The sequence below is a fragment of the Plecotus auritus genome, assembly GCF_963455305.1.
Source record: "Plecotus auritus genome assembly, chromosome: 9".
Taxonomy (NCBI): Eukaryota; Metazoa; Chordata; class Mammalia; order Chiroptera; family Vespertilionidae; genus Plecotus; species Plecotus auritus.
This window is the reverse complement of record NC_137783.1, coordinates 96,162,741-96,175,959: the sequence shown is the minus strand read 5'-3', so window position 1 is coordinate 96,175,959 and position 13,219 is coordinate 96,162,741.

Here is a 13,219-nt window from a genome sequence, read left to right as displayed (position 1 = left end):
TTTATTCCATTGAATTTTAGAGAGAATAGAAGGGAAGGGGAGAGACACAGAGAGAGATACACTGATGTGAGAAGAGACACATTAATTGGTTGCCTCCTGCATGCACCCAAACTAGGAACAGACTGCAACTGAGGTAAGCTCCTTGACCATAATAGAACACGAGACCCTTCAGTCCAAGGGCCATTGCTCTAACCACTGAGAAAATCTGCTAGGTCCACACCCACCTCTTTAGATTGTAACTCTCAGGTATTTAGCAAGATGACAATAGGAGTTCATGATCTATTAACAACTCAATTTTGGCCCATTGATTAAATTAAAATCCAGATATGTTTCTAAAAACAACTCTCTGAATGATGATTCAAAAACATAAATGCTATCAGAGATGCTATCACAGATGCTAAACAATTACCTATGATTCATTTAATAATACTTATTGATTTTTTGAGTGAGTGGCAGGCATTTCTTAAAGTGATCCTCCTGTCCTAGTTCCATATAAGGCCGCAAAAGCATTCTGTCCAATCCTGCCAAGCCACTAGGGTGAGTAATTTAAATGTTCGACCAAGTACAGCAGGATAATTTTTAAGTTGATAATTTTGTATGGCCCTCAAATGACATTATAAATATGCAAATGGCCCTTGGCAGAAAAAAAAAATCCGACCCCCCTGCAGTCTAATCTATGGACATCACAGAATATTCCCTGGAATAGACCAATAGGGAACACTCCCTAAAAATCCCAATACTTTCCCTTTCCAACACTTAAAAGTAATCACTAATTATCCAATACTTGGGAACTATTATGATATTTATAAAAGTTTTGTCAATCTCATGCATACAAAATAATTCTTTTGATTTGCATTTCTTTCTTCTCATTGTTAATTAGAGTCAGAACCTTTTCCTGTTTATTTGCTCATTTTCTTCTTTAAAAATAAGCTCTTTAAAAAATTGTTCACTTTTCTATTTAGTAATCTATTACTTGTATTATTTATAAGTATAGAATCTTCATTGTATTCTAAAAACAAATTTCTTCCTTTTTAAAGTGACAAGATATTACACACATAGCAAATTCCATTTATGTTCTACAAAGTGGCACAAACACTTTACTAGCTAGTACTGAAGCATTATTCTCTGTGGAAATGCAGAGTTAGTCTCCTTCTAGCCTCTGGTCATAGCACGGCCATCCATCAGTTAATAGATAACCTCATTTTATCTGTGTTTCTATTTAAAGATGTCACAGTTAATATATATTGTATATATATATATATTAATATTGAATTCATAGCCAACAGCACTAGAGCTCATTCCTTAAGGATGCTCATCTAACAGATACATTATCTCCATAAAGCATAGCCAGTTGCTATGGCACTAAGGCTGGGGGCCATTTTAAACAGTGATGCCACCAACAAACAGCACCAAAATGCCAAAAACCTGGCATAATATACCGTGGAAAAGAAACTCACTGTGTGAGCTTCTCCTTATTCAAACTCCTCTTGGAATATTCAACTGGCAGGACTCAAATTTCTCCTTCTCAGTGCAAGTCCAAGAATGGCTAGGAAAACACCATGAGTATTAGTTTTAGGATTACAAGTAAGTTTTAGTGAATAAGCAAATTTGCAACTTCAGAAAATGCAAATAAAGAGGAAGGACTGACTGTATTTTTCTTGGTATGCTATATCAATGTGTTTTTATATGAAAATTAAATAAAGGAAATTTGGGGAGGGGCTATCTAATATTTTCTTTTTAAAAATACGTGTTTTATTGATTTTCAGAAAGAGAGGAAGGCAGAGAAGGAGAGAGAGAACCATCACTTGGCTGACTCCTGCACACCCCCTACCTGGTATTGAGCCAGAAACCCAGGCACATTTGTGAGTCAATTCAGAAACCTTTTGGTGTATGGAATGATGACCAACCAACTGAACTACACTGGGCAGGGCCTAATATTTCCCAGATAAGAATTCTTTGCTATTGGACCACAAGATTTATGCTCAAGACTGTCATAGCAGTGAAGATCTATCAGTGCTGTCAATCAAGGCTCAACCACAGAAGCAGAACCAGTAATATGGACGCACATATGAAGAGATCCATATACAGATTTATTACAAAGAACTGGCTTACACGATCATAGGGGCTAGGTAAGCAAGTGTGAGATCTGTGGCAGAGTAAGTCGGAAAGAGAAATCACCAGCAGGCTGGAACCCAATGGTCATGGAACAAAGCATCTGTCACTGTCAGTGAGGTGTTTCTGGAGCAATACAGGCCCATTTGATGTTTGGAGTATTGTTCAAGGATTATCTATGCCTTTCCTTAAAGGACTTCCACTGATGAAGTCAGGACTTGAGAATTTCTTTAGCTCATAATCAAAATAAGGGACTTTAGTTACACCTGCTATCTCTTCACAGCACCAAGTAGTTTAGCCTTTGATTGAATAACTAGGCAAGAGGTATGTGTGTAAAAAACAAAAGCTTGCTGCCCTCATTTCCTTCTTTGTAGTTCTGCCTAACTGAGTTGGCCCATAAAAACTATCATAAGTTGATATGACCGTAAATTTAAGAAATATAAGAACAGGTATCCTTCTTCCATTCTAGGTTTACCATGTAGGACTATCCACAGAATGCCCTGGATGTATGTTCTCTAACTCAATGCATTGATAATGTTAATAAATATTTCTGATTCCATTAGCAATAAATTGAAATTTTAGCCTCCAAGGTCACTCACTGTGATCTTGATTGATATCAGTGAGATTTTTTTTTTCCTTCATATCATTCAGTATTGTGGTTTTTCTTTGCATGTGAAAGCAAGCATTTGTTTTAGAATGTTAATAAAACCCATTAGTTAAAAACTTACAAGATAACATAGATTATATGAGTAATTATAGTATATTGTCCCTTGAATAACAGACTACTAATATGTTAACCGATATTTCATAACATTTATTTCCTATTCATTTACTTATTGAGCTACTGAAAATATTACAAAATACATCCTTTGTGCATATTTTTGTTTGTTGGAAATTCTATTGAAAAGATTGCTAAAGATGATATAGCTAGGTTAAAGGGTATGTGGGAAGACCACGGGACTATCCTAAATTAGAAATTTAAGTCAGAATACTCTTGTTTCTTAAGAAACATTTACTTCACTTCAAAGTGCAATATTGAAACATATAACTATTTTTTCAAATCATTGAATGCTTATCTCGCTAAATATTTATTACAGAATAGCATCCCTCTTGTGTACACAGGCGTTCATCATGTTTTGAGTAGGCAGTAATGTGTACTATATATAGAATTAAATACTCCTAATTTTTTTTTAGAATCTACAACCATGTACAAAACCACAAGATATCAAGATATCTGGCCACTACTTTGTGCATCGTAGGAACTACTAAGGGTTAATAAAATAAGGGAACTAAAATTAGTCATCATATTAATTCCAAAACACAGACCAAACAAAACAGTAATGGGATCATTTTTACTAAGTTGGCAAACAATGTGATTTTATAGAAACAACCTCAGTTTGCTGATAAATTAAACTCACCAATGCTTGCTGGAGAAGTATTAATACAAAGAGGTCAGCTCAGGGATCAAGCCTTCCAAGCATGGTGGCAGTAGCTCTCAGAAGTCTCCTAGACCAGGTAAGCTCCAAGCACTCTTCCTGTGTTCTGGGAAGAGTGAGTTTGGCACCTTATGTGGAGTCCCTGAAGACCACATTCATTTTTTCCAGGTGATGGGATTTGAGAGGTCTTCATAGAGCTAGTCTCTTCTAAGTGGAAGGAAGATTAGCAACACCTTTTCTGATCTCCCTAAATATACCCCTACTAACATAATCTCATCAAGTCACCCATTTCCCAGCAAACCAACCCTCGCACACTGTGTTTATATGTGCATTTATGGACATCAAGAACTTTTATTTTTAACTTACAAACAGATAGAATGGATTATTTTACTAATTGGTGACTTTAGCAAATGTCCAAAAGCTTGGAAATAGTTTACTGTGTTTACTTGGAAATATTTTAACTATGTTCTGTTATGTAGAAAGTGCTTTATTCATTGCTATAATTTTATTATTATTGTTTGAATTCTATTATTTATTATTTTATTATTTTTTCAATAGATTTTTATTGAGACTGGAGGGTAGGGTGGAGGGAGAGAGAGTCATAGGAAGAGATAAAGAGCAAGAGTGAGATGACAACATATTGGTAAGGGAGGCTACCAATATGTCGACCTGAGGGAGACATATTGGTAGCCTCTCTTACATACCCTCCTAGGGCCAGGGATAAATCCTGCAAGCCAGATGTGTGACCTAGACTGGGAATTGAACCATGGGCTGACTCTAAACTCAAACTAGCCAGGGATGTTTGTATATTTTAATGTAAGATTTTAATGTAAGAACACCTAGGCCATTGCTCTTTTATTTTAATCCTCACCGAGGAATATGTTTATTGATTATAGAGAGAGGGGAAGGGAGAGAAAAGAGAGAAAATTTCAATGTGAGGGAGAAACATTGATGGGTTGCCTCCTCCATGCGGAATATAACTTCCTGCTCCTTTTAATCACAAGTTAGTATTTTCCCTTCTGTGGCTGAGGGATGTATGATTGTCACGCTTAATACAGACCTTTCTGGAAGACTGGTCATTTATGGTTTAATATTTCACAATCAATAAGAACTGAAATGGCAAAGACTAGATTTTCCCAGAATTGGGTAATAGAGACAAGTACCTCTGAGAAATGGGGCTGGTAGCAGGCAAAGAAGAAAAGTAAGAGAGATTCCCTAAGAATGGCACAATTCTATGCCAGGATTGTGAACATAAGGATTTGAGGAAGAATGTTCAGTTGGATGATGATGCCACCAGCAGGATTAATTGCCTCTTCCTCCTGACAGGAGTGAGCAGGTGCAGCTGCACATGCCTCAGCCTCTGCAGCCACAACTCCCTGCACGTGCCATCACTGGACTGATGGGCAGGCTCAACCGCTTCCAAGATGAGTGTCACCCCAATGGGGACCACCTGGCAGGGTCCTTCAGTTAGGACATGTTTTAGGTGACCTTTTCCTCTTAAGCTTTATCTTGTAGAGGAGATTAGCCTGAAAAAGGTACGTATGGTCCTACTTAGTCATGGGGTCACTATAATGTAGGAAAATGATAGATGTGGCCCTAGCTGGTTTGGCTCAGTGGATAGAGCATCGGCCTGTGGACTCAAGGGTCCCAGGTTCAATTCCCGTCAAGAGCACGTACCTTGGTTGCGGGCACATCCCCAGTATGGGAAGTGCAGGAGGCAGCTGATGGATGTTTCTCTCTCATCGATGTTTCTAACTCTCTATCCCTCTCCCTTCCTCTCTGTAAAAAATCAATAAAATATATATTTTAAAAAAATGATAGATGTGACTCAGGCCTGATCAAATACTTATATATATGAGATAAGTGACTTACATAATAAGAAAAAAATGTGTCCGAAAGGGGCTTCATGTGTCTTGAAATAACATTACATAAAATTTCAGTTGCTCACTGAGTCATAGAAAACTGGATATCAGTTCAAGATATTCTAATTTCTAATAACTACAGTGAATTGATTTTTAAAAATATTTTGCTTTAAAAATTTTAGTAATTGAATTTATAATATGTGTTTCAATGGATGTAATCAGAAGTAATCATAAAGGTGAAGAAAGCTAAATGCAGAAACAAAGAATTTATGAATAATAACAATAAAGTAATTTGGTGGTGGATGAGGCCATACATAAGGCTCCATGGTAAACCTAAACCTGGAGGGTTAACCTATCCAGTTGCTGCTTCTCCTCAAGGAACCTCCATTGCCTAATCCTGTTGGCCTTCAGCACTCAAAAGTGATTCTGTTTCTCTACCCAGATGGTCCAGATTCAAGAAGGGGTGGAGACGGAGAAAGAAAGAGGCTGCCCTTCCCATCTGTGCTCAGTTTCCCTTCTGAGAAGGGATCCTTTCAGAGATTAACAGCCACACTGACTTCGCCTAGCAGGTGCATCAGAATCACCTGCAGGTCTTGTTAGAACACAGGTGGCTGAGCCTCAACCACAGAGATTCTTGACTCAGTGCATCTGGGGCTGGAGAGCTGGCATAGCTAGCAAATTATAAGCTGCTGCTGCTGGTGCTGGGACCATAGTTTGAAAATCTCAGATTTAACTCAATGTTCATTAAAGATGATACTTTAGGTTGTACAGGAATGGACAATTGAAAAATACAACATTCAATAGCACAAAATGGAAGTCCAGGCCGTGGACTTGCTGCTGTAGCTTCTTGCAGTCTGTAGTGGGGAGAAGGGAGTATAGCTTTTCAGCCCTTAGGCCCATCCAGCTATGTCCTGGGGAGGGCAGCAGGATGGCTGCTATGCAGCGCCCTTGGATTTCAGAGCTCAGGACATCAAGCAACAGGGTACAAGCCTGATGTCTGGGGGTCCAGGCAGCTCCGCCTTTGTACCCTTCCCTTCCCTGTGCCTTCCCCACAGCCAGTAGGTGATCAGAAAATGTCTCCTCACTGCAAGAATTCTCAAAGTGTGAATCTGAGAACCCAGGGGTTCTGTGAAGTCAAAATTATTTTTACATTATTTGCCCTTTGGATTTGTAGGTGGTTTTATAAATGTTATTTTAAATTATTTTAAAAATATATTTTTTAAATTATTTTAAAAATATATATTTTTAAATTATCAGTATGTTCTAATGTGGCATAGCATGACAACCCCATAAACAAAATTGTTTGTTATGGGGGGTCCCATAATTATTTTGCCAGCTTAACTGAGGTAAAATTTACACACCATAAAATTTACCCCCTTAATATGTACAGTACTGACTTCCAGTTGTGACAACTGAAAATTGAGGTTTCCAGACCTCAATAAATACCATTGAGGGGGAAAAATCATCCACTGAAACTACTGCACTAGTTAAAGGAAAAAATAAATAAATAAGAGAGATGGAAAAGATCCTTAAAATAATTTAGATATCTAACTGGTTTTTAAAATCTTATAATCTAGATAGAATATATAAGGTAATAAATAAGATAGTAGAAAACTTGCTTATGGAATTACTTCAAATAATTAAAAATGAAAATGCCTTATGACCCAGCAATTACACTTCTGGGAATATATCTGAAGAGGCCTAAAATACTAATTGGAAAGAACTTATGCACCCCTATATTCATTGTACCTTTATTTACAACTAGTGGCCTGGTGCACAAAATTCATGCATTGGGGGGTGTCCCTCAGTGCCGCCTGCACCCTCTCCAATCTGGGACTCCTAGAGGGATATCCGACTGCTGGTTTAGGCCCAGTCCCACAGGACATCCCTCTCACAATCTGGGACCAATGACTCCTAACCGCTCACCTGCCTGCCTGCCTGTCTGATTGCCCCTAACCTCTCTACCTGCTGTCCTGATCCCCCCCAACTGCCTCCCCTGCTGGCCTGCTTGCCCCAAACTGCTCCCCCCCAGCTGGCCTGCTTGTCCCCAACTGCCACCCCTGCCGGCCTGCTAGCCCCAAACTGCCTCCCCCCTGCCTTATCACCCCCTACTGCCCTCCCCTCCTGGCCTGATCGCTCCTATCCACCTCTGCCTTGGCCCTGCCACCATGGCTTTGTCTTGAAGGACATCCAGAAGGTCTCATGGTCTAATTAGCATATTACCCTTCTATTGGTATACATAGATGCATGGTGCACAGGTGGGGCCAGGTTGGTCTGCCCTGAAGAGAGTTCCGGATCAGGGTGGGGGTCCCCTTGGGCAGAAGGGCTGGCCTGGGCGAGGGGCCTGGGGAATTTTTCAGGCCAGCCATGTGCCCTTCGGATTGAGGGTCCCCGCTGGGGGGCATGGCCAGCCAGGGTGAGAGGCTAAGGACCAGTTGCACGCCAGCCATGCCCCCTTTGGGGTGAGGGTCCCAGCTTGGGGGTGGCCAGACTAGGCGAGTGGCTGATGGCTGCTTCCAGGCCATCCACGCCCCCATCAGGGTGAGGGTACCCACTGAAGGGTATGGCCCGCCTGGGCGAGGAGCTGAAGGCCATTTGCAAGCTGACCACACCCCCATGGGGGTAAGGGTCCCTGCTGGGGTGCCTGGCCAGCCTGGGTGAGGGGCTGTGGGCCATTTGGGGGCAGTTGATAGGCCTGCCAAGCCCCAGGCTTTGTCCGGAAGGACATCCAGAAGGTCTCCAGAAGGTCACCTGGACTAATTAGCATATTACTCTTTTATTAGTATAGATAGTCAAGATTTGGTAGAAGCCCAGCCTAAGTGCCAATCAGTAGATGAGTGGATAAAAAAGGGGTGGTACAGCCCTGGTGGGTGTGACTCAGTTGGTTAAGCATTGTCCTGGGCACCAAGGGGTTACAGGTTCAATTCCCAGTCAGGGCACATGCCTAGGTTTCTAGCTGGATCCCCAGGAGGGGGAATGTAGGATTTATAGGTCACTCTCACATTGATGTTTCTCTTTCTCCCTCTCCCTTCTTCTCTCTTTAAAAATAAATTTAAAAATCTAAGAAAAAAAAAAAAGCTGTGTTACATTTACACAATGGAATACCACTAATCTTGTAAAACAAGTAAACTCTACTTTTTGGGACAGCATGGATGGACCTGAAGATTATTCTGCAGGAAATAAATCCAGTCAGAGAAAAACAAGTACCATATGATTTCACTTATATATGGACTCTAATGAACAAAATAAACTAACAAAGTGGAGGCAGACTCATGGATACAGAGAACAGATTGACAGCTGTCAGAGGGGAGGAGGGTGAATGAGAAGGGTGAAGGGATTAAGCAAAGAAAAAAAATAAAGATTCATGGGCACAGACAAAATTATGGTGATTTGGTAATTGCTAGAGTAAAGTGGTGGGGGAGGTAGAAGAAGGTAAAGGGGGGATACATAGTGATGGAAAGAGACTTGACTTTGAATGGTGAAAAAACAGTACAATATACTAGTACATACAATGTATTATAGATTGCATACCTGAAACTTACATAATTTTATTAATCAACATCACCCCAATAAATTCAGTTACAAAAATAAAAACAAAATGTAAGACTAACATTGAATAAATAATAATATAAGTGAAACATACAAGCAAATTAGTCCTGGCACGCATTTTCTAGGAAAAAAATATACATTTTGATATATACAGAATTATAGATAGGTGTTTAAAGAGAATGTTAGAGCATGGCCGGTGTGGCTCAGTGGTTGAGCCTTGACCTGTGAACCAGGAAGTCAGGATTTGATTCCCTGTCATGGCATAATCCTGGGTTGCAGGCTGGACCCCAGGAGGGGGTGTGCAGGAGGCAGCCCATCAATGATTCCCTCTCATCATTGATCCTTCTATCTCTCTCCCACTCCCTCTCCCTTCCTCTCTGAAATCAATACATATATATATATAAAATTTTTTTAAAGAGGATGTCAGGGGAAAATAATAGCTTCTACAGTTTGTTCTTCTCACCTGGTGTTTGAAGAATGATATTATTACAGATTTATTGAGAAAGGGTGGTCAGATTCTTCAGGTGCTTTGCTGAGGCGATGTTTCCTTCTCCACTGTAGCTCTCTAGTAACTGTGTTAATATTCCAACCACATGACTAAAATATTTTCATGATCACCCTTTTTTGATTCTTGAGGGCTGCTTCCTTTTCCTAAACGTGATTTCTCTTCTTCAGAGGATTAGGCTAAGGCACTCAGTGTTAGTGGTGTGTGTTTCCCAGAACTCTTTGGAGATGAGGTGAGGTGAAACAGAATTCCAAGTGGTAGGGGATAAAGAGAGTGGCCCTAGCTGGTTTGGCTCAGTGGATAGAGCATCAGTCTCAGACTAAAGGATCCCAGCCAAGGTTGGGGTGCTTGCAGGAGACAACCAATCAATATGTCTCTCACACATGGATGTCTCTCTCTCTGTCTCTCCCTCTCCCTTCTACTCTCTCTAAAAATCAATAGAAAAATATCCTTGGATGAGGATTAACAAGAAAAAAAAAGAAACACAGAGTGAGTGAATAATTTTTTTCTTAAGACTGAATTGAAGGAAACAGTTGTTTCTGATTTCCTCTCCACATCATAATCACAGGTTTCTCTAGACTTTCTGCATATCTTGTCTTAAAGGTATTTCCTGATTTTCTTGACTATAAAAATGATGGATTTAAGATACCGCTTTAGAACAAGGGAATGCACAAGCATTGCTGCTCAGATTTCACAGCCCCCCAAAGTTTGCAAGGTTTAGAAGTCTCCAAGACCAATCTCTATCAGGTGACTGGAGTGATGAGCCAAAGCAGTTCTTAAAGTATTGCCTTTAAAATGACAAAAACTGTCCTTGCCTATGTGATTCAGTGGTTAGAATAAGGGGCCTCGAAGGGTCTCAGGATCAATTCCTGGTCAAGGGCATATACCTGATTGCAGGGTCAATACCAAGCCATTCAGTCTGGGAAGGTGCAGGAGACAACCAATCCATGTGTCTCTCTCTCTCTCTCTCTCTCTCTCTCTCTCTCTCTCTCTCTCTCATTCCCTCCCTTCTTTCCTCCCTCCCTCTCCCCCACCTTCCACTCTCTCTAAAAGTCAATGGAAAAAAATATCCTCAGGTGTGGATTCACAACAACAACAACAAAAGACAAATCTGTCAAAGAAAGCACTCCTCCATGACATTATATTTAAACAAACCTCACGAAAAATATTTCCAAGTTTTTAAAGATATTTGCTAAAATCAATAATGGATAAAATAATCCTTTCTTTAGTTTTGTAAATTGAAAATAAAAGTCGTGCCCAGCCGGTGTGGCTCAGTAGTTGAGCATCTTCCCACGCACAAAGATGTTGCTGGTTCCATTGCTGGTCAGGGCACATGTCCGGGTTGCAGTCTCACTACCCACATGGGGGAATTCAAGAGGCAGACATTTGATGTTTCTCTCTCACCAATATTTCTATCTCTCCCTCTCCTTTCCTCTCTCTGAAATCAATAAAAATATATTTAAATCAAAACCAGTCTATATATATAAAAGCCTAACATGCAAAGTGTCCCCTCTGGAGTTCCACTGACCATGAGTTCGATCACTCACTATGACATGTGCTGACCACCAGGGAGCAGCATGGAATGAAGGGATGCCCCTGGCCAGTGGCTGACAACCTGGGAAGGGAGGCCTCAGCCCGCAGCTGGCAGCCAGCAGCCACTAGGGACCCTACCCATGCACAAATTTCATGCACTGGGCCTCTAATAATAAAATAAAAGCCCTGATGTATAGAAAGTTAGATAGAAAGGCAGCATTGTGAGGGCTGGTTTGTTGTAAAACCGGTAATTTATTGATGAGATTATGCTTATAGAGGTATATTTAGGGAGATTAGCTAAGGGAGAGTGCTACTGAATGGAGAATGGAAAGAATTCAGTATGGTCATTGCTAAGAAGAAGTATCCTTAATTAAGGAGCAGGTTTTGAAAGAGAAATGAATTATAAATATTTTAACAATTTTGTATTAGTATTCAGAAGGAAGTTGTGATGGTATGTATCATTCACCTTGCCCTAAATGGCTTGGCTCAGTGGATAGAACGTCAGCCTGGGTACTGAAGAGTCCCAGGTTCGATTCTGATCAAGGGTATGTACCTTGGTTTCAGGCACATCCCCAGTAGGGGGTGTGCAGGAGGCAGCTGATTGATGTTTCTCTCTCATTGATGTTTCTAATTCTATACCTCTCCCTTCCTCTCTGTAAAAAGTCAATAAAATATATTTAAAAAAAAAACATTCACCGTAATACAACTGGTAATAAACAAAAACAAAAGCCATTGATTATTTCTAGGAAGTAAGTGCTCCATTACAAACATTTATTAAAAGAGGATTTATAAACACTAGAGGTATGGTGCATAAATTCATGCATAGGTGGGGTCCAGCCAGTCTTGCCAGCGGGGAGGGGACATGGGCAGTTGGCCGGCCTGCCTGCTGGTCGAACTCCTGGTTGAAGGGACAATTTGCATATTAGCCTTTTATTATATAGGACAAGTATATATTTAATGTGGTTATGCCATTTATAATGATACAAAAATCATCTTCCCTTACATTACAATGTTCTCAAAGTCAGTCAGCTATCATCCTGCTGTCATTCAGGATGTTTCATAAATTCCAGAGACCTGGAAGCTCATCAAGTAATTGGCCCAAACAACTTTTCATGAAGCTTCAAAGCAAAGAAAGGGCTTCAGAGGAGAAGAGAAGCAGGAAGAAACTAAACTGCATATGAGGGAACCATTGGCAGCATCATGGAAGCTCACAGTTCCTTTGTCATAATCCAGAAACACTCCAATGATACCCAGCCCGGAGGCCTTTTCACATAATGAATTAAGGATGGGCAGTTAGTGGGGAGATAATACTGGTCATTCATCTTCAATGAAAATAGGAGAAATGCCTCTTCAAAATCCATAATGATATCAGTATCGCTTATGAGGGAATCTTTACAGACTCCCAAAATACAAATTAAGGAGCTTGGCACATCCACCTCCCAGTAATGTCTACCAGAGGTGAAGGTCTGAGTTCCCCAAGTTGCAAAACTCCACACTCTCTGGGGCTTCCTGGGCATGCTGTGATGGCCAGCTTAAACAGCACACTCCTCACATCCTCAGAAAGGCTCATGCAGGGAATGATTGCTTTCTGACTCAGAACATTATCCACTGCAGAGAGAGATCGATGAATGGAATTTCCATGGCCTTAGGGCAGTCTCTTCATTTCCCCCGCTCCAAGGAAATACAAAATCAAGAAAGAAAAGAGAGTGCAGACTGGCCCCCCTATGAAAAGAAAAAGTTATCACTACCTCTATAGCAAACAGAAGTCCTTCAAATTATACAGAAAAACAAAACAAAACCTCTACATACACTGAGTGGCCAGATTATTATGATCTCTGAAGCAAAATAATCTGGCCACTCAGTGTATATATACTAGAGGTCCGGTGCATGAATTCATGCATAGGTGGGGTCCAGCCAGCCTGACCAGTGGGAGGGGACACGGGCGATTGGCCGGCCTGCCTGCTGGTCGAACTCCTGATCAAAGGGACCATTTGCATATTAGCCTTTCATTATATAGGATATACACTGAGTGGCCAGATTATTATGATCTCTGAACGCATAGTAATCTGACCACTCAGTGTATATCATGAACAGTGTGACTGTGTGAAGCAGAGATTTAATGTCAACCTCTGGGTTGTTTGTTTCAGGTCACACCTAAAACCTTTCCTTGCCTTTAGAAATCTCTTCTGGTGTTGATTGTTCTTGATACTATTTAATAAATA